The sequence below is a fragment of the Lepisosteus platostomus genome, chromosome 12, assembly GCF_059453375.1.
Source record: "Lepisosteus platostomus isolate fLepPlt1 chromosome 12, fLepPlt1.hap1, whole genome shotgun sequence".
In the NCBI taxonomy this organism is placed as follows: Eukaryota; Metazoa; Chordata; class Actinopteri; order Semionotiformes; family Lepisosteidae; genus Lepisosteus; species Lepisosteus platostomus.
Window position 1 is genome coordinate 3057132 of NC_142622.1, and position 26854 is coordinate 3083985.

The 26854-nt window shown below is 37.8% G+C and overlaps 1 long non-coding RNA gene across 2 annotated transcripts in view; it reads right to left on the bottom strand.

Annotated features, from left to right (window-relative positions):
• Window positions 1-934: 934 nt before the first annotated feature.
• The window catches only part of LOC148650864 (uncharacterized), a 44449-nt gene continuing 18529 nt past the window's right edge, over window positions 935-26854 (bottom strand). For both annotated transcript variants that reach the window (XR_015925594.1, XR_015925593.1), the window contains exons 2-4: window positions 14533-14651; window positions 10809-10877; window positions 935-2345 (exon numbers count right to left, since the gene is read on the bottom strand). This is a non-coding gene — a long non-coding RNA (uncharacterized LOC148650864). The remainder of the gene's footprint in view (window positions 2346-10808; window positions 10878-14532; window positions 14652-26854) is intronic.

Genomic DNA, 26854 nt, shown 5'->3' on the forward strand with positions numbered 1-26854 from the left:
CTCCTAATAATCCCCATCTATGAATTGGCCATTACTCTCCTCCCCACTGATAGCTGGTGTGTGGTGAACATACTAGCACACTATCATCATCCAGGTGGAGCTGCACACTGGTGGTGGTGGAGGGGAGTCCCCATGACCTGTAAAGCACTTTGAGTGAAGTGTCCAGAAAAGTGCTATATACGTGTAAGAAATGTACTATTATTATTATTATTATTATTATAATTATTAGTATTAGTATTATTATTATTATTAACAACTTTGGGCAGCATGACAGTATGGGATTGAGAAGTTTCCAAGGCCAGATCTTCTGAAGTTCACCCTTCCCGCCAGCACACTGGAGACTGGGAGCACAGCCGAGACTCACTGCTTCCACAAGTCCTTCACTTCCTTCTCATCTTCACCCCCGTTTCAGCATGAGAAATGTTTCGGTCACTTAACCCTCTACGCTGTAGTGCCTTCATTACATGGGAAACCTTGAATTCTTCATTCAAGGAACAGAAGGGTAATTTCCACTTGTTGTTGTGACCATAGAGTGCGATACTGCTCAGGTGCCAAGGAACATCCCAACTAACTATGCAAATAACTGCTGTCCATGCTCTCAAAGCCCTTCACTGCTGAAATGGGATTTTTTTTAAAACCACCAATGGATCCTTAGGAATTTGTCATGTTAGTGATCCCATGACTTCAAATTTGCTGGATAAACCTGAGTTGTCTGCCAACCTATCCCTCATGGCTGGTGGCCTGGACATAGGCTGCATATTTTTTGTAATAATGCTGATGGAGAACATTTGACAATGACTTCATCTCTGGCATTATATTTTGGATAGGAGAAAAACAAGAAATCATACCAAATGGAGACTTACTGTAACCCTCAGCACACAGGGAGCCATTGCATTAATCGATAAACAAAGTCATAAAGAACGAGAGTAAGGCATTGTTTAGCAAAGCAGGTTGTATTTAATCATATAGTAGGATACTAGCATGTCCCACCATTAGATATCCTATAATCTAAGTGGTAAAATCCAGTTTATATTCACCAAGTGCAAATAAATTGGAATCCCACTGTCTTCAGAAACAGTTTCTGTGGTTAAAGACCACTATTTAACCTCTTTGTTCTGCAACCATTTTAATTTGGCCATCTTTTTACACTTTCACAAACAATACCTGAATGTGATAAAAAAAATGGCCAAGATATTTTTAATTGGGTGATTTAAAAAGAAAACTTTTGTTGTATGCAGACATTGCCTATGGTTAAAATGCATTACACTTTTATCAATCAATATTTAGCCTAGTTTGAACAGATGAAGCAGTACTCAACACAATGTTTGTGAGTATGACAGTAATAAATTGTATGAGATACATGTTAAGAAAGCTGTGAAATTAGATATTGAAAGGCTTTGTAGCTTTGGGTTATAAGTGTTCCAGACACTAACATTTTGTTTTCTGAGTGGGTATAACTGGCGATTGTCAGATATTGTACTCAGAATTTTTAAACCTAAGGGTACATAGTGAGTCTGTACAGATTCTCCTTTGAAATAGGAAGTTATTTAGACTACATCTTAAAATGTAGCTTAATGAATATTGGTAAAGGTAATGTATAATTAAATTTATTGCAACTGACAGTTTAGCATCGTTCCTACACTGTATTTTGATATTTTAATTTTACATTAAACAATTTTTATTTTTATTTTCAATGATTCTAGAACCAGTAACACATTAATCACATTAATGCTGATACTGTTTAACATTATGGAATGTTCCATAGCCCTCATCATGAGGTGTGTAGTCAGTTGCTTCTTTGGTAAACACCTGAGTGAAATATTATTTAAAGAAAAACAGTTGTTTCTCTTCTATGATCTGAAAATTACTTATATCTCAGAGACATTTTGCCTCATCATGTAACACACAAAATTCAGTTATATTTGTTCTGATTTAAATTGTAGACATTTAGCTGCATTTAGTGACTTGAACTTCTGCTTCGGAGGTATCAGTGTACTTAAGGGATTGAGCTTCTATGTGGACAAATGGTTACTTCATTACTTAGATACTTAGGCATTTTCAGATTAGTTTGGAAAGACGTAGGTAAATTGAGATATTTTGCTTTATCCCTTAAAGGATTTCAGGGTATCAGGGTTATTTTTACTTTCAATTAATTATCTGCTCACGCATGGTTATTGTGTGCTGCATTAGTCCATGCCTGAACAAGTACAGGTCCACTAGACCATATTGTGACAGATTGCTCGGACTGCAGCAGGGTCCTAGCAAGCACTGCCTGTTAGAGATGTCTGGAAGCTGCAAAGAGTAAGAGCTCTTCTTATGCAAGCGTATGCAATTGAAAACAGGGCCTGTAAATGAGAAAGACAGAGAGGGGAGGGGTCAACAAGGTTAGAGTGGCACAGGATGAACATTTTTCACTTTTCCAGTGTGTTTACTGAGTGAATTCGGAGTCCAGAACACCTGTGTTTAAGAGGATGTCAATACAATTTGCAACAGCAATGCACCAGATTAGCATGGGGCAGCCTGACCGTTTGCAACAGCCTGCACCGTCCATTATAAAGTATAAGTATAACAGACACTCGGTATTTGGTCTAAAAATGCAGTAAATATAACTACCTATGTCTCTACAGGTGAAATACACACAGCTCTACACTCAACTGGTTCAAGCAAGATCCATTTTTTATTTTTAATTTAGAAATCAAACGCGAAGTGTGACCTAGCAGGCTCACTCGTTGTGGAGAATTGTTGGTCAGGAAGAGGTTTGGGATGAACAGCCTGGAATCGATGCTCAGGTTTTGTGATACTGACAAGCCCCATAGACCCTCAGGTTCACTTCTCTTCTCTTACCCTTGATGTGAACCAAAATATGCACCAGCTATGGCTACACATTGGAGTGAATAACAGAAGACTGCAAGGTCCTTCACGTTTGCATTCAAGGTTAAAGACATAAAGACCAGTGTAGCCATTGCCACCAATTTCCTCCTCAAAATGTAAAAGCTCACCACTATCTTAAGTGTCTCCGCCAGAACTAGTCTTGGGTATGGAAATGGAGCTGTCCACACAGAGGCATCATGAATCACTTTGATGGCTACACCTTGATCACTGAGGAGAACACTGCTACGTGACTTCATTGTGTGAGATGGATTGACCTCTTTACCAGCACTCAGTCTGTAAAGGGTCACCAACACCTGGCTGTCTGGCCCAGTGTCCACATCCATTCTGATGAAGTAACTGCTCTCGGTATACTAAGCAAGATACAGAAGCGACATCACCCCCTCTCTGAAATCTAGACAGTGGAAAACTGCGTCAGAAGAGGAGGCCGTCTTTAGGTGACGTTGTCCACCATCCACAGTAGGGAGTGGTTGTGTGTGCACAAAGCCGGACTATTCCGCATACTGGTCACCCTCTGCTGTACTTGTTGACTTTACCATGACAAATACAAACCTTATTACTGCATAGTTACTGCATCATATTTTCACATTTATATGAATTCACAGAATTTATGCGGATTTGTATACCCTCTGTACATTTTGTATTGGATAAGAGGCTGTTTTAGCTGTTCTGTTGCACTGGGGGGGGGGCATATACAGTATTTACCGCACATTCTAGCATTCTCTTTATTGCAATCCTTCAGATTGTTGAGATCTTGTATTTTTAAGACAATTTTCCAAATACATTAAAAAATTAACCCAAATCATTTTTCCTGGTTGTAATACCAAAAGTCATAGTTGTGGCAATGAAACTAAAGGCCTGTATCCATCAGAGGATATCCTTCAGGATGCATGAGAAGAGTAGAAGATGAAAAGCATTTAAAAATGGGCATCAAAATGTTTTTGTGAAGTTATCCCTAATCATAGTTAGGAAGAAGTAGCATTTATATAGTGATGTTTTCACCATTCTGTCATTAAGTCTACCAAAACAGAGACTGTTAAAATCACAAGCTATTTGGTATTGAAATTCTGCTGTTTTACTATGCCACACAGTGTTGCTGGCTTGCAATGTGCAGCTTCACCTTCTCCAATGTCGTTTGATCTTTGATTTCCTGTCATGCACAATGAATGTTACATTAGACTGTTCAGAGTCAGGTGGTGCACCATCTGTCATTGAGCCTGAAAACAGAAGTAACAAGACCTTAGAATGAGGCTAGTCTAATTCTTTCAAAATACTGATGTGTCGAAGTATTTCTATGAAGCATGCATACGTGCACTCAATTCTCCTGATTTTCAATATTCAGATGCTTGTTTCTGGCCCTTAAGTGTTTAACAAACATCATAATCTACACATTAAAATATAAAGCTGTTTAAATGATTTTTTTCAAATGATTTGATGGCTTTATTGATATATGATATCTCCAGGCATGATGTAAAACTACAGTACTTGTACCCAAGCCCCTTTTTTCTCCCACCCATTTCAGATTAAACGATGGTACAAATCCACTCATGATTTTTTTATGACAAGAATTTTATAATTGTAGAGTTCTTCCTAACATTGTCTGTAGAAGATAGATGTCACTGAAGTAAATTTAGAATAATACACATTTATAACTACCTTAGATTCCAGAAATAGATTGAACAAGACAACTAGAAATAGAGTCTGCATAATCATGTAATTATCACATAAATTTTCAGGTGAAAAACCTTTGCGCTAAGGAAAGTACACAGAAAAGGTTTCTGGCATGATAAAAAAATCATTAAAAACAGCCACTTGTGCTTTTTCAGTCTCCTCTTTATATAGCCTAAGTGTGAAGGAAATCTACATTATAGTTAGTTCAGTTGGTTCATAATTTCTGAAGAAATTATGTTTTTAACGGCACAGAAAATAAACAACCAAATCATTTGGTCTTTAGTATTGACAATGAATGAGAAGGTAAACACATAGTGCCTTTCCATACTTTACTAAAAATGGAAAACAATTCAGACAGCGATAAGTTGTCAAAGATGGTTTTAAAATCTGGAGAATTGTGTCCTTGACAAGCCTCAAAAATGACCTTTGGGAAACATGTTTTTATATTTAGTAGAGCAGTTTAAAATATAGTATAATAAACAGAGGAAACAAAGAGGTCTCTTAGTTTCAGAGTGCATAAGCATACATAAGAAGCTGTACAAGTGAACCATTCTTCTCAGTCATGGTGGAGTGAAATAGAAGCCTTGTGTAATCTTTCTGTAAATCACGCATGCTGACAACATTTATTTTGTATGTATGAAGATAATCTGAAATTTGTATATGCATTTAAGGAATGTTATCCAAGATATATATATATATTAAAATTGAAACATTGATTTTCAATTTTCAGATGTTTAAAAACTTTTTAAAATTTCCCAAAATATACCAATCACATTGTTATCAAAATTTTAGTCGATACAGCCTATGAAAGGCTTAGCGGAGATAATTCCCAAATTGGAGAATTATGCAAATCCAGTTCTTCTTTATGGGATCCGTTTCCCAATTATTTAGGGTCAATTGTAGCGGAGCTGCTCCTGACAGGATGGATTAATTAGGTGGTGTACAGATCTCTTCCTCTTGGAAAGAACAATTGAGAGTATCCAATTAACCTACCAGCAGGTTTTTGGAAAGTGGAATGAAATAAGAGGACCCAGAGAAAACATAAGCCAACCTATGCAGAGCAGACAAACTCCACACGTAAAACCCAGAACACTAGTGCTATAAAGCATCAGTGCTAATTTTCACACCACTGACCACTGACCACTGAAACAAAGCCAATTACAGGACCATTCTCACATCAAAGCTATTGACACTCAATTTCTTGGACAGGCAAAAATGCGGTTTAAAATGTCAATATGCAATTCAATAGATCCTGCTGTTTTAAATTACATTATCTTTGCTATAAATCGATTTACAGATTGTGTATTTTATATTATAACTTTTGAAATTGTTGCAAATGTGCAACATCTATCCATCAAAATATGCAGTTGTTAAAGAAAGACTCCAAGAAAGAGAAGTCATAGGTTCTCATTAGAATGTCATGGGACAGACTTGGGACTCCTTTTCATATGAATATACAGTAAATTCACTTCCACGTTCACTTATAAGACCTATAAGGTTTCAAACACATGTTGTCACATAGGATTTTATACCTGGGATTAAATATTCTGGATATTTTAACGTAACTACACTTTTAAAAGACTTAAACAGTTAAACAGAAATACATGACACATGACACCAATACAATACATGACACATATAGAGATGATAAGACATGTCATTGTTCAATCATTTTTTAACTGCAGGAACTCTCAGTAGCTAGTAGCGCATGTGTAGGTGCTCCTGGGGTCAGTTCTAGGCTAAGGTGTCTTCTGTGTGGAGTTTGCATGGAATCCTTGTGTTCATGTACAGGGGATATAAAAAGTCTACACACCCTTATTGAAATTACAGGTTTCTGTGATGCAAAGCCAGAAATCAAGGTAAATCATGTCAGGCATTTTTCCATCTTTAATGTGACCTTGCAACCAACAAAATTCAAGAGAAGAGCAAATCGATAATTATTAGGAAAAATAACTGAAATTAAAAAACCTACAACACCCTTGCATAAGTGTGCACACTGTTTTATAATGGGGGCCATAGCTGTGTTCAGAGTTAACCAATCACATTCAAACCAATCATGTCCAAAGGTAAGTAGCATACACCTGCCATCAATGAAAGTGATTCTGATTAACCCCAAATAAAAATCAGCTGTTTCTGTAGGATTTCTTTGAAACTGCAATGGTCAGCAAGGAGCTGACAAAAAATCTATGGGATCTTAGTGTTAAAAGGTACCAATCAGGATTGGGGTATAAAAGAATATCAAAGGAAATGGATGTACCATGGAGCACTGTAAAGACTACCATCAATAAGTGGAGAACATGTGGCACCACAGGGACATTGACAAGATCAGGACAACTCTCCAAAGTTGATGACAGGACAAGGAGAAAACTTATCAGGGAGTCTACCAAGAGGCCTACAGCAACATTAAAGGAGCTGCAGGAATTTCTAGCCCGTCTAAATTTTGCAAAAAAATACATTCAATCATCCCAAACCATGTGGGAAAATGTCTCATGGTCTGATGAGACAAAGGTTGAACTTTTTGGCCTTAATTCTTAAAGATATGTTTGGCGCAAAGACAACACGGCTCATCATCCAAAGAACACCATACCTACTGTGAAGCATGGTGGTGGAAGCATCATGCTTTGGGGCTGCTTCTCTTTAGCTGGGACAGGGGCTCTAGTCAAGATAGATGGGATAATGACTAGCTCCAAATATCAAGATATTTTGCCACAAAACCTGCTGGCCTCTTGTCAGAAAGCTGAAGATGAAGAGGAATTTCACCTTCCAACATGATAACGACCCAAATCACACATCCAAGTCAACCAAGGAATGGCTTCAGAAAAGGAAGAGCAAAGTCATGGAATGGCCCAGTCAGAGCCCAGACCTCAATCCCATAGAAAACCTGTGGAATGACCTAAAGAGGGCTGTGCACAGGAGATCCCGTGGCAATTTGAAGGAGATTAAACTATTCTGCAAGGAAGAGTGGGATAAAATTGCAAAGTGCAAAGTTGATAGAGACTTATTCACAAATACCTACTGCTGTAATAAATGCAAAAGGTGCTTCCACAAAGAACTAGTGGGGGGGTGCTTGTGTTTTTTAATTTCAATTTGTTTTCTTAATAATTCTCTTGAATTTTGTTGGTTGCATTAAAGATGGAAAAATGTCTGACATGATTTATCTTGATTTCTGGCTTTACATCACAAAAACCTGTGATTTCTCAATGTCAATAGGGGTGCTCAGACTTTTTATATCCACTGTATGCTTTCTATGCGTGCTCTTCCCAAGGCCCTGCAATACACTGGCATGCTGCCCACTGTAAGGGCATTCCACTGCTCCAGTCTCAGCTTGTTCCCTCTGGTTCTGCAATAGGCTCCAATGGGCCTCACCAGGACAAGTGACGTTCTGGTAAAAGACAGACGGACAAATTGCAAGTACAAAGTTTGTAACACAGCTGTTTATAAGACTGTAAACACCTATAAGTGTGGGTCTTCGGTGCCTTTTTGATTTAGAAGTGCGTTGTGTTAACTGGTTGCTGCTGTGCGTATCTGACACAGACTGTATTTGATAAAGCAATTATCCCGGCAAAATGCATCAAATTCAATTGGATAAAACAGATTTATGATGTTTGATTAGATGTTTTGCTTTTGAACACCCAAAAAAAAGCTGAATGTATTTATATCCTTTCTTTCAGACGCTGAAAGAATATATGAGTACTGTATATGAGTGTGTTTTCCTTCTTTCTGAATGTTCTGAACTATGAACACTATTTCTCTGTTACACTGCTGGACGGTTTTACAAATTAGTGTTCTACGGGATTTTCCTTCAGAGATCTTCTTGAAAATTTAATGTCATATTTGCTGAAAGCAGCCACAGTTGTGGTACAAAACTGTGAAAACTGTCAGCATGTAATATAAGTCGAGTATCGTTAACTGACAGGAGGGCAATTAAGTTACCAAGTGTGCAGCAAAGTTTGGTGTTAGATCAGTGGCTCATCTTTCACTCTCTGGAACACAGTCCTACAAAAGAGCATAGCTCACACAATTTAATCCTCCTCCACATTCCACAGATTATTATTAGATGTTTTTATGTTTTATTGAGATGTTAAAATATGTTTGGACTGAGCAAGATTCCATAAAGGACTGTTATTAATATGGTAAAGACTGTGGGATGAAACTCAATGTTTTAGCAATCTGTCTAAGTTGGCTAGTCTTTGCCTAAAGTTCATCCTCATCTTCAAAAAATATATCCCCTGTATCTTTTATAAATCTTTGACAGCAGCATTGGGGGATCAAAATATGACTCTTTTAGGCAATTTAAATCATGATTATAATGCCTTATCAATTCATTTTATACCACCTCTAAAGTGCGATAAAAGGTCTTACATTGTTACACAAAGAGTCAGGCCCTCTTCCTAAAAGATTTGCTTGCAAGTTTTAGTAATTGTGCATTAAATGAACATATCACCTCGCGTGCCACTTGCAAACTAAAAGCCTGACACTCTCCGTCCCCTACAGAAATCTTCCTTCAAGTACCAGGTTTACATTTTGTGATTGGCAGATGGTTCGAAGACTTTGTGAAACCAAGGTCTGAGCCTCTGTGTCATTTCTATTACATCTTGTCAGTTATTTGATTCTCCTGCACATAAAATAGCTAAAAGAATGAGAAAGTTCCAGTATATATTTTATTAATTTAATGCTAGCAACTATATACCATTAACAATGCACTTTTTCTTAATGAATATTTGTTCTATTTTGCTTAAATTGTTTACTCATGCATTAATTACTGGCTTCAGAAGAACAAAGGAGTTTCACAAACTATGATAAGCAAAAGTTCTAGATTTGCTTACTTTAACATTAGATGGAGTGGAATTAGTAATAATTAGGGTCTGAGAAACAGCTGATTAGATTTATGCACAAATGCAGATGGAGAGTGAAACTTTCTTGCTGTAATCAGCTCTGTTTATTATTGTTGGGAAAGCAAGTTACTGTATGATCTACTGAACTGGTGACAAATGCCTTTCCTTATTTGTTTTTTTTTTTTTAAATCCCAAATCAGTATTTCTCAAGGCAGCCAATAAAATGAATCATATTACACACCACAAGAAATATGTCAAAAATAATCATGTTTACTCTGACAGGAAGCATTTATTTTGGGGGCAATGTATTACAATTTCAAATGCTTGTTCTGAGAGAGCAACAGATTTACCTTATTCGTTGGATAAAATGTGTGTGGTATACAAATGTTATTTACGGGACTTTTTTATCTTTTTTTTCTTACATTTAAACAGATGGTTCCTTATGTGATGCCAGGAAGCGTCAGTTAAGTCAGTTGGCTTGGTACTGGTGGCTTGCATCCAATTTCAACAACAGGATTGGAGAGTGAGAGCAACAGTGCAGTTTGCTATCTTCAGATTCAATGCGAACAGAAGGAAAACAAGCTGTACATACTGTTGCACATGTTTCCTTCTTTTCACGCCAAAGAAGGTCATGATGTGTTATGGTTTCTTTGTCGATCTAATGGCTCAGGCATGTGGAAATCTGTAAATAAAAACTCTCATGACAACTGTCTTCACTGAACGCGTCTTGCAGGGGTGAATCTCCAGACACAAGACATGAACTAGATGTCAGATGCTGATCAAATGCACTTTGACCAAAATACTTCAAATGCTTACTGATGAGTCATTAACAGGTGATCAAATATTTATGACGCATGACTTCTTCGCGACTTCTTATGACTTCTTTGTAGCAACAAAAAAGTGATTGATAATTGATAATTGATTGTTAGAGTCCTTCAACGGAATATGACACGCAAAACTATGCCTGTTTTACAGCATTTCAAACTGACGAATGAGTGTTTCAGAGTGTAAGGAACAACACAAAACTGCATTTGACCTGAATATATTTCACTCCTGGGTCAGTTTTGGTTCCCTGTGTTGCAGCAAAATGTGAATTCAGAAATCCCCGCAATTGCTTTTGAACAATAACCTTGTAAAAAGGCCTGCTCCTTCCATATGGTTTTATTTGTGTGCATCTGGCACAGTTAGAGGCATACAGTAACCAACATATATTTCCAGTTTTATTATCACCTCCAGAAAGAGACAGAAATGTGAAAATTGAAGCCAGAAGGTTTGTATCACAGGATTAATTAGGCAGGGCCAAGTGGAGTCACACTCCTCCCGGCTGTGCTCTCGTACCAAGCAGAATCTCTTCAATTACACAGTGCACAAAGCAATTAAAACCTCTGTTTCTTTTTTGTCCTATGGTGTTACCTGTTACTAGATCTTCTTTCTCTTTCCCTTCAGAATCCTCCAGGGGCCTGAACTGGCTTGAGGTTTAATCTGTAGGTAGATAATTACAATTGATCAATTGCTGGCCTGGGTAAAATGATTTTGTTCCAATATCAGAGACTGTTTTGCAAATGCACTTCTAAACCCGAATGCAGTTATATTGTTGTTATATTGCATGTCACTATATATACATATATTCCAATGTATATCCTAGGTCAATTTTTTTGCAATTCCAGTTATGAAAACAACATAAACGTGAACAATGTGAGACATGTTCACAGACATGATTGGCAGCCACTGCACCCTTCATTGCCTCTCATGAATATGGTTGAGGTCTGTATGATTTCTCACAACTCACGGCAGCTTTCAGGAGAAAACACAAAATCACAAAAGTCACCCCACTCACCATATTGACCACAGATTCTTTTTTTTGTGTGTGTGGGAATATAGATATCTACAGTACCTGTGCTATTCCTACAGTACGTGTACGCACACAAAGAACTACAATTAATCATCATCATCATCCTCACAGTGCCACTATTATGCATTATCCACCACTGAATAATACATTTCTTTGTACAGTACACAATACAAGCTTATTACATAACACTTCAGTATGTTTATTTATTGATAATACTGTCATACAGTATTCCATTTTTTACCCAGATTTTTTCCCAAGTTCTGGGTCATGCAAAAGAAAGCTTCTTGGTCATTGTGACACTCTTATAATTTTATTTACATACTCAGACTTATTCCAATCCTATCTTATTCTAAAACGTGGGCACAATTTTAATAGGCAGCACCTAAATATAAGCTTTCTGTTGCTAACCTGTAAGATTAAGTACACAGTTCTTGCAAAAATTACTTTCAGTTTCAATGACGACAGAAAGGAAACAAGATGAAAACAGGGACACACAATAAGTGAGGAGGAGACTGCAACAGACAACTGAAAAATAACTTGTTTCCCTAAAAAACTTTGTTATCCTTATTCTTTTCCTCATTCTGATCTTCGAGCACAATACTATCTTCTTTCTCTACCATGCCATGTCATCTTTTGTGTTCTTGGTATTTGAGGCTCCTCCATTTTCCAATAAGCAGAAACAGTAAATCATTTGTTTTTAGAGCTTGCACTTCTGGGAGGACTGCATCCCTTTCGTTTAAACCAGAGGGGTTTTTATCAGCACGTACAACTCCAATGAGTAATTAACCGGGCGGTTGAGACTGGACCAGGTATGTTCCAAATGTTACAGTAAGTTACACATGACTGGGCACACATCTAGGCGCAAGGACTCTGGGGAGGGAGTGTCTGGTGGCTATCATCTTGCAGCCTACAGTAATCCTCATAGGAACATTCTGTTATTATTAATAGTGCAATGTCAGTGTCTAATAGAAAAGAAACGATAGCAGATCTAAAAGGCTTATGACTTGAGGGCAACTCTCCCATTTTATAGCTCTCATTGTCTGTTACAGTGAATGAGCTCTAGCTTCTCCAGTAGTACCTTTAGACCCAACGATTCAGCCTGCAGTTCTGCAGCACAAGGTCAGGTCTCCCCATGAGAAAAATCTGTAAAGCCTTTGGTGATGCTGCTAATTGATAAATCACACTTCCCGAGTCACAGATCTGAAGCAAAGATTCAAGGCCCACTCACGTCCTGAAAATAAGCGGTGTATGAGGAATATCGCATATCGCGCTTTGGTTTCTATCCTTTCAGAGCTGCTTAACTGAACACCTTTCATTGCAGGTGCTTCCGTAAACAGAAGCACAGCACTCAGCAGTGTGCACATCTAACAGTTTTAAGAGGCTATAAAATACTATCATAACAGTATTCTGGGAAATGATTAAGAGTGACATAGGATTCCAAATGGGGCCTGATCTGTTTGCTGTGGAGTATTGGAGTGTGTTTAAATAGAGCAATAGGACACCAAGCAAACATATGGAGAAAATGGCTACATATCAGATTTGACTCAGTTTAAGCAAATATTTGCTCGAGCTTTATGAGCAGCACTGAGGTTTGCAGATTTCCTTCTATTTCAAAAAAGGATCTTCACAAAATGCTCAGGGGTTACTGAAGCCACCATCTAGATTGAATAAGCCAATTGAACACTATTTTAATGGTAATTAGATATGATTTTAAGCAATTTGTTAGTAATTGTCTTCAATCTCAAACACAATTACTGTGCCATTAAATCTAAAGCTTGAATGCGCTCTCTGTAAATGTCTCTGCTTTTATAAAAGTAAATGTTAAATATTAAAAATAGTGCTTAATATTGGAACTACTAGTGACTGAGGGAATAGACATCTCTCAAAAGCAGTTTGTACTTTATTCCTTTCACTATTGTAGAAAGTCACAAATTTTATATATCACTCTTTGCCCTGCAATTTGTTAGCTTTGGCGGTTACAGAATGCTTGAGAAGAAATATGAGCATTGCTTTGAAGCTACAGTAAGTGCAAATCTCTGTGTAAATCACTTTCCTTTGTTTCAGGTCTTCTCCTTTTGTAGGAACTCGTCATTTCAGTAATGTTTTTTTTTCCCACATCGTATTCTATTAAAATATTGCCAACAGCCATAATCAGCTAAACACTGGAAAATATAAGACTTTGAGCCATATTAGTTGGCATTTAGTAGATTATAAATGTAAGTATGGAACAGTAATTAGCTTTGGGTTCTCCGATTTGTGATAAACCACTACGTTGTCCCACATATCAGCCACAATTGTTTCTTTCAGGATCTTCCCTGCTCCTCACAGCCCAGTGATCAGCACATCCTGTTACTGTCCACCTCCAGGCTGGACATGAGATTGATGGCTATTTATTGTCTCGTTGTTCTTTTGCTGCCCAGCTCTTGTATCACCATGCATGCTGGTCATCTGCCAGGCCTCGTCGGGTGGCACTTCCAGAGTTGATCGCAGAGGCTGCCATCTTTTACTTTCTTCATCACGAAACCCTTGTAGCTTGGAGCGTTTTTGGCAACATATTTTATTCACATAATATTGAGATAAGAAACAGCTGCTGGATTCCATTTCGGTGTGTAAATCAAGAGCAAAAATGTGAAAAGTCTCCTTCCAACCAAAAACAAACACTGACACTGCCAAAGTACTGCAAACACAAATAACATCCACTAATGCACACATAAAATAAAACTTATTTAAATTATGCACAGCAGTGCAACATACGATTGCATATCCTTTAGTCATGCACACATTTTCTGACATTTTGCTAACGAAACCATCAAACCACCAAATTTTACCAGCTGTGAATGACTTGTTTTGAGACACATACTTAAGAGAAAACTAATGTGCTCAATGGTGATAAGATGTGATAGCAGTTCTACAAGAGTGTGTACTTCTTTAAAAATATTTTAAGACTCATCACTGAGAGACTGTATAAACATGTCTTTATCAGATATTGACATTCTGTGGCACATGTGACCTGAACAACAGCACAAGACAAAATCAACAAGTAAACAGCACCCCAATCCTCTCTCCTCTGCAAGAAGACCATATGATAAGGCAATACATACTGTACTGTACATCCATCAATTCACCCATCTATTTTCTAAATTGCTTTAACCAATACAGTGTTGCAGGGAAAGTCTGCAAGACAGGATACTCCCTGGATGGGGTGCCAGTCCACTACAGGGCACACAAACACACACACACATGCACTCAGGCCAGGGCCAATTTTACAGAAGCCAATTAACTTACCAGCATGTCTTCGGACTGTGGGAGGAAACCGGAGCACCCGGAGGAAACCCACGCGAACGGGCGGAGAACAGCCACAGCGCGGCACGGCAGCAGCGCCAAGCCCTGCTTCATCGTGCTGCCTGAAGGCACACATATCAAGGTAATTATAAAGCCCATTGGCATACAAACACAAACACAGCAAGTATAAAGGGTTTGTTCAAGCTACAGAAAGTAAAGAATAGCAATAGGCTTGTTATTTCAAGACACCATAAAAGGGATTAAGTAGCCAGGCTGATTCCTGTTATTAAAGTGGTGTGTGGGCTCACTGACTGGTAACACCGACTCCCATCACGGGACACAAAATACAACCACGTCCCAGCTTGTCCCCAGAGGTAAGGTTCATAAGCAGCCTCTGGACCAGGTCAGAGGCACTGCTCTCCTGCCAACATTGCCAACACCTTTTGATTGAAAGTGACCCAAGGGAGAGAGATGGCAACAAGGCTGCTCTCCCATACAGTGTTATGATCACGCATTTCAGAATGCAAACGGGTACATGTCATGGAATCCTCCTCTGAAAACCTGACGGAAAAGCCAGACACACCAGGAAGCACTCCAGGTGCAGTACCACCTGCCCGGACATGATGCATTCTGGTAATCTGTCAAACCATGCCGGATGGCACTCGGAGTTCAGACTTGATCACCACAGCTGCTGGTCTTCCTATTTATCCCCCAAACCCCTCTCAGCTTGGGGCTGTTTACAGTCACATCCTCCGCCAGAAGTACGAGTCCTACGGGGGGGAAATTAGTTTTCTAAACCCCATTTTATCTTTAGGCTGTGCCTTCTCTTGTATTTTCGGAAACACTGTATCCAGTCCAGCCAAAAACAACCCATGTCTGCTAGCAGTGTGTTGCTGGAACTGTGTAAATCAGTAGAGAGCTCATGTTGTGATTTTTTATAGTCTAAAAAGGGTGTCAGACTCACTCTTGGAGATCGCAGTCCCTGTTGGTTTCCCTTCCAACCTGAGTAGCAAATTAAAAAATTAACCTGATTATTCTGGGACCCAAATGTAACATAAAGTTTTTAACAACTGATTTCTCAAAACACTCACTTCATTAAAGGTACAGTTAAAATACCACAGAGCCAAGTTACATCTATTACACTTACGTAATCAATTAAACAATTACACCCAAGATGCAACCTCGAGCTCGGGTTGGAAAAGGAACCAGAAGACACTAGGCCCACCGGGAGCTGACACCCCTGGTCTAACCTTTTGTTGCAGATGGAATTTAGAACCTTACTTTCATTCGGTTAGTTTAATAGAAACGGCTGTTTCGAAAACATCTACAGCACTGCTGGGATAAACTTCTTCTGCATCCTCAAAGGATTTATGAACAAAGGACTTAAAAATAAAACATGCACAGATTATTGTTTTTCAACTTGAAAACTTTGAAATTCTCTTCTATTCTATGAACAGTAGCAATATGTGATTTCACTCATTTCTTAGGTGGGCGTAGCCTCAAAACCCCTAAGGGAAACTGGGTAAGATGGTGAGTGAACAGTTTCACTGTGATTCTGGGAAGAGGGCCTTTCCGTCATTAAGGAGGGAATGTATTAAACATCTAAAATGGACACCACAGCGCTGGTTGTGGGGTGTACACATGCACACCAGGCCCATCACCTGTAGGAGCACTGACTCTCAGTGGAGGGTATTACCTCTGTTCTCACCACTGTCATTAAAATATCCAGCTGGTGGGGTAGAATATGTCCTCAGCAGCCCTGAGAAATAAGAGAAGCGTTTGAGCCCAAATAAAAAAAAATTAAATAAGCAAGGCAGCAGAGGAGAGTCACAGCAAAACTACCAGTTATCTTGTGAACATGGCCTGGGAGTCCAGGTCCCTAACATGGCACTTGAAAATAGATTGCTGGGGTCTTCTCACCACCTCAACATCGGGAGGCACAGCCCTCGGTAGCGTCAAGCACACCTAACTGTCTTTGTGGGAATCTGAAGCCTGTCGCAGGGACCACTGTTGCAGAGGGCAAGCATGCCGCAGACTCAAAAAACATATTTTCACTGCCACTGCCAAGAGAACCAAGGACTGTAACCCAGAATGGTAAGGTAGCTCTTTTAGCAGGTTCAGTGTTTCAGTAACAGATATAAGAGGAGCTACAGCTGAGACTGACAGAGGAGAAGCCAGTTATCCCTCTAGTTGAACACTTCCGTGCCCAAAATCCACAAGGAGGTCCCGGGAGATCAAAGTCAGACTGAAAGGAAAGATACTGACTTTGCATCCCCTTCTGTTGAGTGCAGATCTGAAGTTGTGCCTGTGTTGATCTCGAATGTGTAAAGGAAAATAAGCAACCTTCAGGCCTACGATAACCATCCAGTCACAGGATTGAACAGCTGGAGCCACTTGGCAGATGACCTGTAGGGAACCATCCCCTTTGGAAACTGGAAAAAAATCCCAGAAAAAACCCTCATGGCAGTCCCGACGTTGTAGCTGCTGAAAATCCCTGATGTCCAGAAACTGTGTAGCAGAACTGGGTCTGGGTCAGGAGGAGTAAGGCAGGGGCACATTGTTGACTGAAGGCTATACTAGGGAATTTCCATCTCTCAAAAGGCTATCAGATCTCAGAGGAAGTAATGCAAGTATAGACTCTGAGATATACTGTATCTTTGGAAGGAATAGGTCATACCAGTGCTGAGGCTGAAATGATCAACCCATTTATTCTAATCTTCAAGAGCAGAGGGTCAGACACAAATGACAAGGCTGGGTCTCAATAGGCTGAATTGGTGTAGGTCTTAGTAATGCTTCAGTGATCATGCATTTCCTCACTGGTGATGACTATTTTCCATTCCTGTAAAGGAACAAATGGAACTCCATTCACTAACAACAATTTTCAGAACACTTAACTCTTTCATCAGCTCTATCATCTTATAAGAAGGCAGACTGTAGCTGTGAAACGGTCTGCAGGTGATTCATGCAGACCCTGGACAGGCAGATTTGCTAAGATCTTCTTTTAAGATTCACAACTGACTCCCAGAGGCTGCAGAAAAGATTTGAGTTTTTCAGTACTATAAAATCAGATGCCAGAATAGGCACAGGACAGATCCAAATGTTCTATTAATCTTGGCCTACAGTGCATGGAAGAATGCAGTGCATGAAGCTGCAGCATAGCATGGTTTGTAATTTTTCAATTCTTTATCGCAACAGGTAGTATTGCAATAAAATGCGACCCCATAACCTCACGCATAGTTGATTGAATCGCCATCAAATGTACAGAATATTACCTCACCTGCTGCATAATGACCTGCATATAAGGCTTTCTTTACTTGCTATTATTTTGTTACTACTTTGTTGGTATCATATTACTTAACTTGGCTGGATATACAGTAGTTTAGAAACCGAGGAGTTTGCTTTTAGTACACTTGCACAAAATTCAGTTTCTGAACTGTTCAATTCCACCATCAGTGTGTATGTCTGTGATGCGGTTTCTGTGACAAACAAGCTTATCTCTTTACATGCGAGCATTAATACACAAACATCCCTGATTCCTTTTTTTAATTATATAATGTTAGCCAGTTGACCTTGGACCCCTAGAGGTTTCTTTTCTCCTTACTAAGGAGTTTTTGGTTCCTCTCCTGCGTTGTCTTCTAGTCTTCTGTTCTGTATTCACAAAATGTATGGCTACTTGCATTGTTAAGCGCCTTGGGGCCACCTTGTTGTGAAAGGCGCCATATAAAAATAAAATTGAATTGAATTGAATAGAAAAATACATAAAAGAAGAACACGAACTATTTTAAATCTGCAAACAGGATGAGGCCATTTGGCCCATCCAACCTGTTTGGCATTTTAGTAGCAAACTGAGCTGTGGGTTTTTCCAGTGGTTTCAACAGCATGGCTAAAAAGCTTGTTTCAGCAGAGTTCCAGCTTTGGGCTTTACGGGATGGATGGCCTTATTCTGTGGCATGCTTATGTTCCTGACTCCCTTAGCCCTCTGTGTAAAAGTGACTCCTGTTCCCAGTGTTAAATGTGCTTTCCCTTAGTATGCATTTATGTTCAAGAAGTCCGATGACCTGCCCTGTCACTCTTCTCTGGTCTGATTCCCGCTGAGCAAGTCCAGATGTTTGTGTTGTTGTCATCACCTCCTCCACCCCATGGCCCTACCAATAAGCATCCCTATCAAGGAATCACAAGTTCAGAACAGAATTAAGGAATTGTCATTGGTAACAAATGTTTGTTTGTTTTTGTGTGGGGAGAAGCACAATCACACAGAACATTTCAGTCTGCTAAGAAGCAGCTCTTGAAAAACAAAGCCAGAAACAAGGAGAACAGCTTGTGCTATACTTGTCTTCATTTTAACTGAAGCTGTAAATTGACAGACTTCCCTTAAGAACATGTCAGATTATTAAGATTTAATGGAGGAATTACTATCATTAACACAATATGAATGATTTTGAGGCCAATGATGAGCTATTAATTTAACATACTCTTCCTGTAATAATATTGAGACGGACTGTCTGCTAGTTATTAGATTATAATTAGGTTTTGCAATCTGTATGGAATCTAAGGGACTGTAACATGTACTGTATGTTGAAAGTGCCTCAATGTAATCAACAATGACTAAGAATAGTTTTAATTCCTGGACATTTTGACAGCAATATTCCCTATACAACATTCGAATGAGAAACTGTTGGTTTTATGTTTACGATTAATAAAGTTTTGTAAATGCCCTTGATTGATCACCAGTTCTTAACTGCTCGTTTTGTTTTTAAATGGGGCTAAAACAGAAACCCTGATACCAAAATACAATACATACACAAACACAGCAAAATCATTATACACACAATGCAATAAATGATCACATCCAGTAACAAACAATTAAAACATAGAATTAATGTTTTATTTGTTTCCATGTTTGAATTAGTTTTTTTGTACTAATGGAAACAAATCTTTCATTCTGGATCTCTTTAGTGTGTATACAATTAAAGGTTATTTCACCTGGGGTAATGATAGATCTGTGGTTGATAATATGTGATACTAATCTAGAATGCAGCTTCTGTCAAATTCCTGAAAGCACTATAAAAATGCAATTAATAAAAAAATAAAAACAAAAAAACAAATCACAGGGTATGTAATCTGTCTTTTGTTTCCTGTCAATATCACCTCATTTCTAACACTTGAAATTTGTTCATATACCAATAACACAGAACAATCCTCATCTGCTCCTGGCAGCAGTGTGTTTTCACCCTGCAAAGGCAATCAGCCCAGTCAACCACATCACCCAGTTCAGTCCAACCTGCAAAGGTACTTCCTCAGCTGTTTCAACACACACATGAAAACATGTGTGACTCCAGTGCACTCAGTAAGGTATGGCGTGTGGGGGGATATCAGCAAACAACGCATTTGCTTTCAGGCAGCACCACTGGCAGAGTGGTTGTCTTTGTGGCATCGCAGTTGTCAGGCCTTGAGTTTGAAAAGCCTTCTGCGTGACCCTTTTGTGTTCTCATGGCCATGTGTTTTTTCTCCGAGTGCTGCAGGTGCCTCCCACTGGCCCAAGACACGCTTTATAAGTTAATTGACGTGAATTGTTCACCTTATGCATACAGTATGCGTCTTGCGATGAACTGGTATCTCATTGAGTGGGTTGGGCCTTGTACTGGACTTAGCAGTTCTCAAGAACAAATTTGCGTGGACAGAAATATGATGTATTTGATGTGGATTTATCATGTGCTATTTCAATCCTCCCTTTATTATTTCAAAATTCTTTTTAAGTTAATGTAGAAGCACGATAAGTTAATCTTAGATTCTGCTTTTGCTATGAATTATTAAAAGGATTAATTGCCATAAGAGTTCATTTGAAAAGTGCGATCACCCCAGGGTTTAACAGAGAAAGCGCCTGCGGTGAGCTCTCTGTTTAAACCTGAGAGGTGGTTAGCATTCAGCGAATGAACTCTTGCAGTGTTGTATTACAATGATACACCTCCCCTGGGGTCTGTTTAGATTCAGCCGAATTATATTTTACCATACAAATGATAGAGACTAATCCTTATAAATGGACTAAAACCAAATAAAACCAATTTACAGTGCTAAACATTTTTACAGTCATTACATGACTTTGATGTCAGATGTATTTGTAGTGTTTCTTTATTCTTTCCATTTACCAATGCCTCTGTTGAAAAAGAGCCATTTACTTTTCTGTACTTTGCTGTCCAGGGTGTAAAGACATCCTCAGGTCATTATGTATAGCGTGCTGTACAACTGGATGGCCTCTACACAGGCAGTTCCTTTGGCCAGCTTCCAGAGACTGAGGTCTTCCATAATGTGACAGAATAGGTCTCAGTAAAAGATGTCAGGTACTTGTTCCCAATTTCTGGGTCCCTATACTTATCATATTGGAAGAGGGGCTACTGTATTACCTTTTGACACTCCAACATGTGATAACATGCTTATCATGCAGCTTAGTTAAAAGGTGAAAAGCAGGACCCAGAGGGCTGTTCTTTGAATAAGTCCTGGTGAAAAGGTCCCTTTCCACTTTAATGTTCTATGTTCCATGACATGTACAGTACATTCCCAATTTCATCATATAAGACTGCATTACAATTAACATCTGAAATCGGTGGCAGCAGTGATGACACAGTGCCTTTTAATGTTTTTAAAAATCTAGGTCATATTGTTCATGTAGTTTTTGTGACCCTTACATACAGTATCCAGGGTAAGTTCCTACACCTCCTAACTTTTGACAGTTCTATTAATCACAATGCCGTGCACATAGTGAGAATGACAATAATTTTTTCAAAAAGAAGAAAATATCATACATACAAAATGAAACAAACGCGAACAGAAAATTCCAAACTCACCACAGACAAAGACGTTCAGAGGTGCCTTTCCTTTTCATTTTCAAAAATAATGCTTCATTTAAATCTAATCAGTATTAGTTACAGAGCTTTCATACATATGCATATTTAAGGATTGAAGGTTGATTTAGTGTTTTATATTTAGTTTTTGTGTGTTATGGGGTTATAAAATATTTTGGAATATGAAAACAAGAAAATGAAAAGAGCATAAAAATGTGCTGATCACTTGCACTTGTGTGGCACTGTTGAAAATATTCAGATCACTGCGGAACATGTCCTGTTGATTATATTGCTGATAGCCCACAGTTTGTCACTGTTCTTTCCAGCTACATCATGTAACAGCAGGAAACCCTGATTACTTAATTGCTTGTAAGAACTCATTAAATCTTCCTATCCATCATAAGACGTTTGGTAAATATCAACCAAAGTGTGGAGCAATGCATCAGAGATCCATCACTACTGCCTATAGTTCAGCATGCAGCAGTTCTATCACAAAAGTTCCTCAAAAGCATTTAAGTGAAGAAAAAAATATATTAACACTCTTATTTTTAATAATATTTGAAATATTCTGATTAGAATTAGTGTCAGAATTCATTAGCTGTGCAATGTATATGAATACATCAAAGGGGTACAATAATAGACATTATATTATACAGTACCTATATAAGTGTTTATTACAAAATAAGGACATAAAAGAAAGGATGAATAATTAATCATGAATTTGTCAAGAGACAAAAAATACAAAGATCACACCACTGCAAAATCACATCCAGCAAAATGGGCTGATTAAATCAAAGCATATGCAGGTGCCAATTTCAATTAGGGTAGCAGAAAACAGAAAGTTAAGGCAGAGAGTGATATGGGGGTCTCCACTGAGCAGCATGTATACCACATTCCTCGCAAATGTACCTGTATCTCATTGGCCATGAGCCCTCCACTCTCACTCCGATAGATTCTAACCAGGTTAGAATCAAGAACTGCACCTTAAGTGTTAGGCAAGCATGCAACTGCATTGCCCAAAGGCCAAGATAAACTCCATGCTTATTTTTTTAATTTGTCTCCTGTAAGAAAATAACATTTTGGATTGCATCATTACGTGGTTAATTACGAGTAACTGCTATGGCACTGCAATTCAAATACACTGAAAAATAGATCAGTGTGTTTCAGTGGAAGCTCTATAAGATTTCACCTCAGCCTGAACTATTTTGTAATCTCTAAACTAATCGTAGAGGAAAAACTCTGATTTACGCACTTGCAAAGAAACTCACATGATTTCCAGGAAAATAAGTCTGTGTCTGCCCCAAACGTTTTATTACATTTTATTTTAGAAACTGAATTTGACAATAATGCTGGTTATCTATTGGTGTAGTGGGGAGGAGTAGAGAAAGCCAGCATTCAAATACAAACTTTCATAAGTTCAGAAAAGAAAGAGATTTTATAATATTTCATAATCTTACAAGACTGAAAATGTTGACTCCTGTGCTGAAAACAAGATCATGTAAATTCAGTATTTTTTTTTTTTTTTACATCAAATATACAGCTGGGTTTGACAGTAGCAGGCTTTTTGGCACTGTGGTACCATATGCTTGGTGCCAAGAAAACCATTGATTTGCATTTCTTTTATAGCATTTTAAGAATGCTAGAATGCCCTTTTTTGAATAAAAATGATCTAAATTTGAGTGTTGCAATTAATCAGAAGTGAAATATATCAGTTCATGAAAAGTACTAATTCTGGTTCAGGATTTCTGGAAAGTAGGAGTAATTATTTATGGTACAACATCTGCAGTGAGCTTTCATTCCAGTTGATGAATGTTCCTTCAAGCTCTTATGGTTTGGCTTCATTGAAAATGGCTTTGAATAAAAAAAAATTAATAGCAAAAAATATATTCTGTGATGAGTTACAAATGCTATCAGTCATTTGACATCAAAGCATACTTAAAATTGTTCTTGACAATAATACTTTTCCAGCATCCAGAATGGTGGTTTAGTTTGATACTTGACAAAATACATGCGCCATTTAAATTTCTTTGGAGAACATTGTACCACAAAGTACTTTTCAATGTGGTATCAATACCTGAAAATGAAGCATGTGTTAAATGTATTCAAGGACACTTGTACACCAGGGAATATGACTTTCCAAATGCATTACACTTTCATACTTAATATTTTATTGTTCACTTACTGTATTTATCTTTTCAAGGCATCCTGGGAGAAAGACTGAGGGCAGCATGGCGACGTAGTGGTGAGCATTGACATCACAAACCTGATTGAGTTGATAGCCTTCCCAGGCAGTTCACATAATCCTCTCCCAAAGGAATGTCCATTGTCTATTGCTAAGAAATTTATATATATCGCAGCCCTAAAAACTAGGCATTTCGTCGTTGCTGTTTGTTGTTGTTCTCTACTTTCTTCCTTTTTACTATACCTTCTTTCCTTTCCCCTTTTCTCTTTTACTGCTTCATCATTGTATTGTAATTGTATTTTATTCCATTTTAAGATTAAGGGTTGGTAATTTATCACTTGGAAACTTCGGTTGTTTATCTTCATGTATTGTGCCACAAGATTTAGGTATAAACAGATTTAACTATGTTCTCCTAGAACAAGGTTGATATTGTGTTTAAATTCAAAATGTCAAAATAATTTCAGATTAACCTGTAGAGTTCAAATGTAGATGTTACTTTAAAAAGGGAAGATCTAACTGTAACACACTAAGGAAACAAAGCCTGCAAAAAACTTTAATGACCATCATTAATGAAAAATGACCGTAGCTCATAGTTTAAAACTTTTTTCCTCTTATGCCTTGCACTTTCTACTGTTTTAGGGGGGGAATCAAGCACTGTTTTTTGAAGGGTAATGACTTACAAAATGCCTTTCATCAAAGAACTCATTAACAATGAACATTAATTAAAAAAATAAATTAGTAAACATCAATATCAAATCTCAGTACTCTGGAGCTGAATACATTATGTACAGTAATGCTATTTGAAAGGAAGATGAGCACCTCCATGGGAATCGTTTAAACCTCTTACCTCTTAGGCAGTTGCTTATTTTGCAACTCTTTGTTGTTAAACAACAAAGAGAATTGGCTCTCATAATGTTATATTAATCAGCAAATTAATATTTCAATTTGATTTTCTTTATAGTTGAGGTGCTTTTGGCATTTCCATTTTCCCTCCATATGTGCACTGATGTTAAGTGGTATCATTACCATTTTCTACCTGGGGGTTTGTGAGATAACACGCACTAGTGATAGCTCTATTCTGAGAAGAGTGGGAGGTCTGGGCACCAGTCATGCATTTTTAAAGACTGGTTGGTGATATTTTTTTAAATATCCTACCTTATAATATGGCATATTATCAGCTGAGTCATAAAGTTTCCTTTATTAATTGAACAAAAAAATACTTCAGTACCTTTTCCACTCTCATATACTAAACACCAAGGCAAATTCATTTAGACAACAACAGAAGCACTGAATGCTTATGTTAGAAACATTAGATAGGATATACAGCATTCGATTATGGTTTTACAGTACTTACAGTAACAGCCACAAGGAAATAGTGGCATGCTGTATATCCACATTTGGAAAATAACCTTACTGTAAGATAATTCACTTAATGACACAAGTTCAGACATCAGTGTGGTAAAATCATTCTGTCCTGCTTTGGTAATAAAGTGAATTACTGTTAGCTTGCCAAGAGTCTGAACACAGTAAGGTTCTGTGTCTTAGATTGCAGAAAATGAGTTCAATACACTATACATTAATTGTATTTATTTTGCATGTATTTATGTACATGTTATTTATGTTATGTTATTACATGTTAATGTTATTGCTATTGTGTTACTGGCTATTGTCTTATCTTCTGTCCTATTTATATAATGTACCTGAGTGACTAATGAGAAACACTTTTCATTATACTATGCACCTGTGTAAGTTTAATGACAAAGTTTAATTGAATTGAATTTAATGTATTAAACTTACTTAATGTACTTATAGAAAGTGCTCGTGTAATGTACTTAATGGACTCAACAAAGCCCGAGAACCCCTTAATTGATACCATTGTTTAGAGAAGCAGGTCCACCCTCCTGTCCTGGTAAACTTAACTCTCATTCAATGTTTTAATTTTATGCCCAGTTTCATAAGGGAACTACCAATGGTCCACAACTACGAAGCAATAATGCACTTTATTGTACGTTTGAAGTGTAACTTGTTCTCAAGTACTAAAGTAATAAGTATAGACCATGAGATATTGCATGCGTTTACAGAAGTATGTTTCATCCTTGCACTACACTCCATATATCTAAATATCTAAATATTAACATCAAACTACAGTGCTCTCTGGCTTATTACAACTCAGAAAATGAGCATAGATGCTCCATTTTGACCTGTGTTGGACTGAACCACAGCTGAGAGAAATTCCAAGAGAAAATGAACCATTTGCAACATATGGAATCTTGTAAAAAAAAAAAAGTCAATTAAAATACTGCTTACACCGAGCCAGTTGTTCTAAATTCACCTAGTGCGCTGTTATTGTGTTAATAACCTTCTTTCTTTTATAAACTAACACCTGGATTCAACCCCAAATTATACAGAATAAAATAATGTCTCCTCACATGGGAGTCTTCAGTATTACCTTTGGTAGGACAATTTATTTCACATCTTGTCTAAAAATGTGTAAATGAGCAGGGTACTGAGATTTTTTTTAATTACTTTGCTTTAATTTTATTTGTTGAAGTCTGATTTCTATTATAATAATGGTGTATCCTAAAACTGCCAAATAACACTGATAATCTTGGTGTTGTTTTTAAACACTTTTAAAAAAGAGTTGAACAAGACTTTTATACATCCATTATATGCAATTATATTATTAATTTAAACAAAATAATTTAGTCCAAGAGAAATAATTTACAAAAGTTGATATCCTTCAATGTACCCACGCTACCCTTAATGATAGCAGTAGACCAACGGAAATGACCCCTACACATACTGGTAATTCAGGTTTATACAAAGAAAAACTTTTTTAGCATAAAGAAAAATAATGTGCTTTTGAAAGTTATTCTTCATTTATCCACCAATACAAGGTTCCAGGGAGCCGGGGACCATCCCAGCAAGCAATGGGTACAAGGCAGGATACACCCTGGACAGGACACCAGTCTACTGCAGGGCAGATGCAAACACAGACATGCACGCATTCATGCCAGACCAATTCCCCCAGAAACCGAGTACCCTAGGAGTATGTTTTTGCACTGTGGGAGGTTATATTTCTATAGCAGTTTTATAGGTATGTTATCACGAATGGAAGAAAAAGAGACAGGTTTACACCATGCAATGCAATACATTAAACACAAATAAGAGTTAGGATATAAAAATTAGTTTCAAGACCACATTTGAAAGTTCTGGCTGCCCAAGTTTTGCATGATTCGATATGGGCTGTGAGATGACCCTATAGCCTTGATGCTGCAGTGCAGGGGTTGCACAGTCTTCCAGT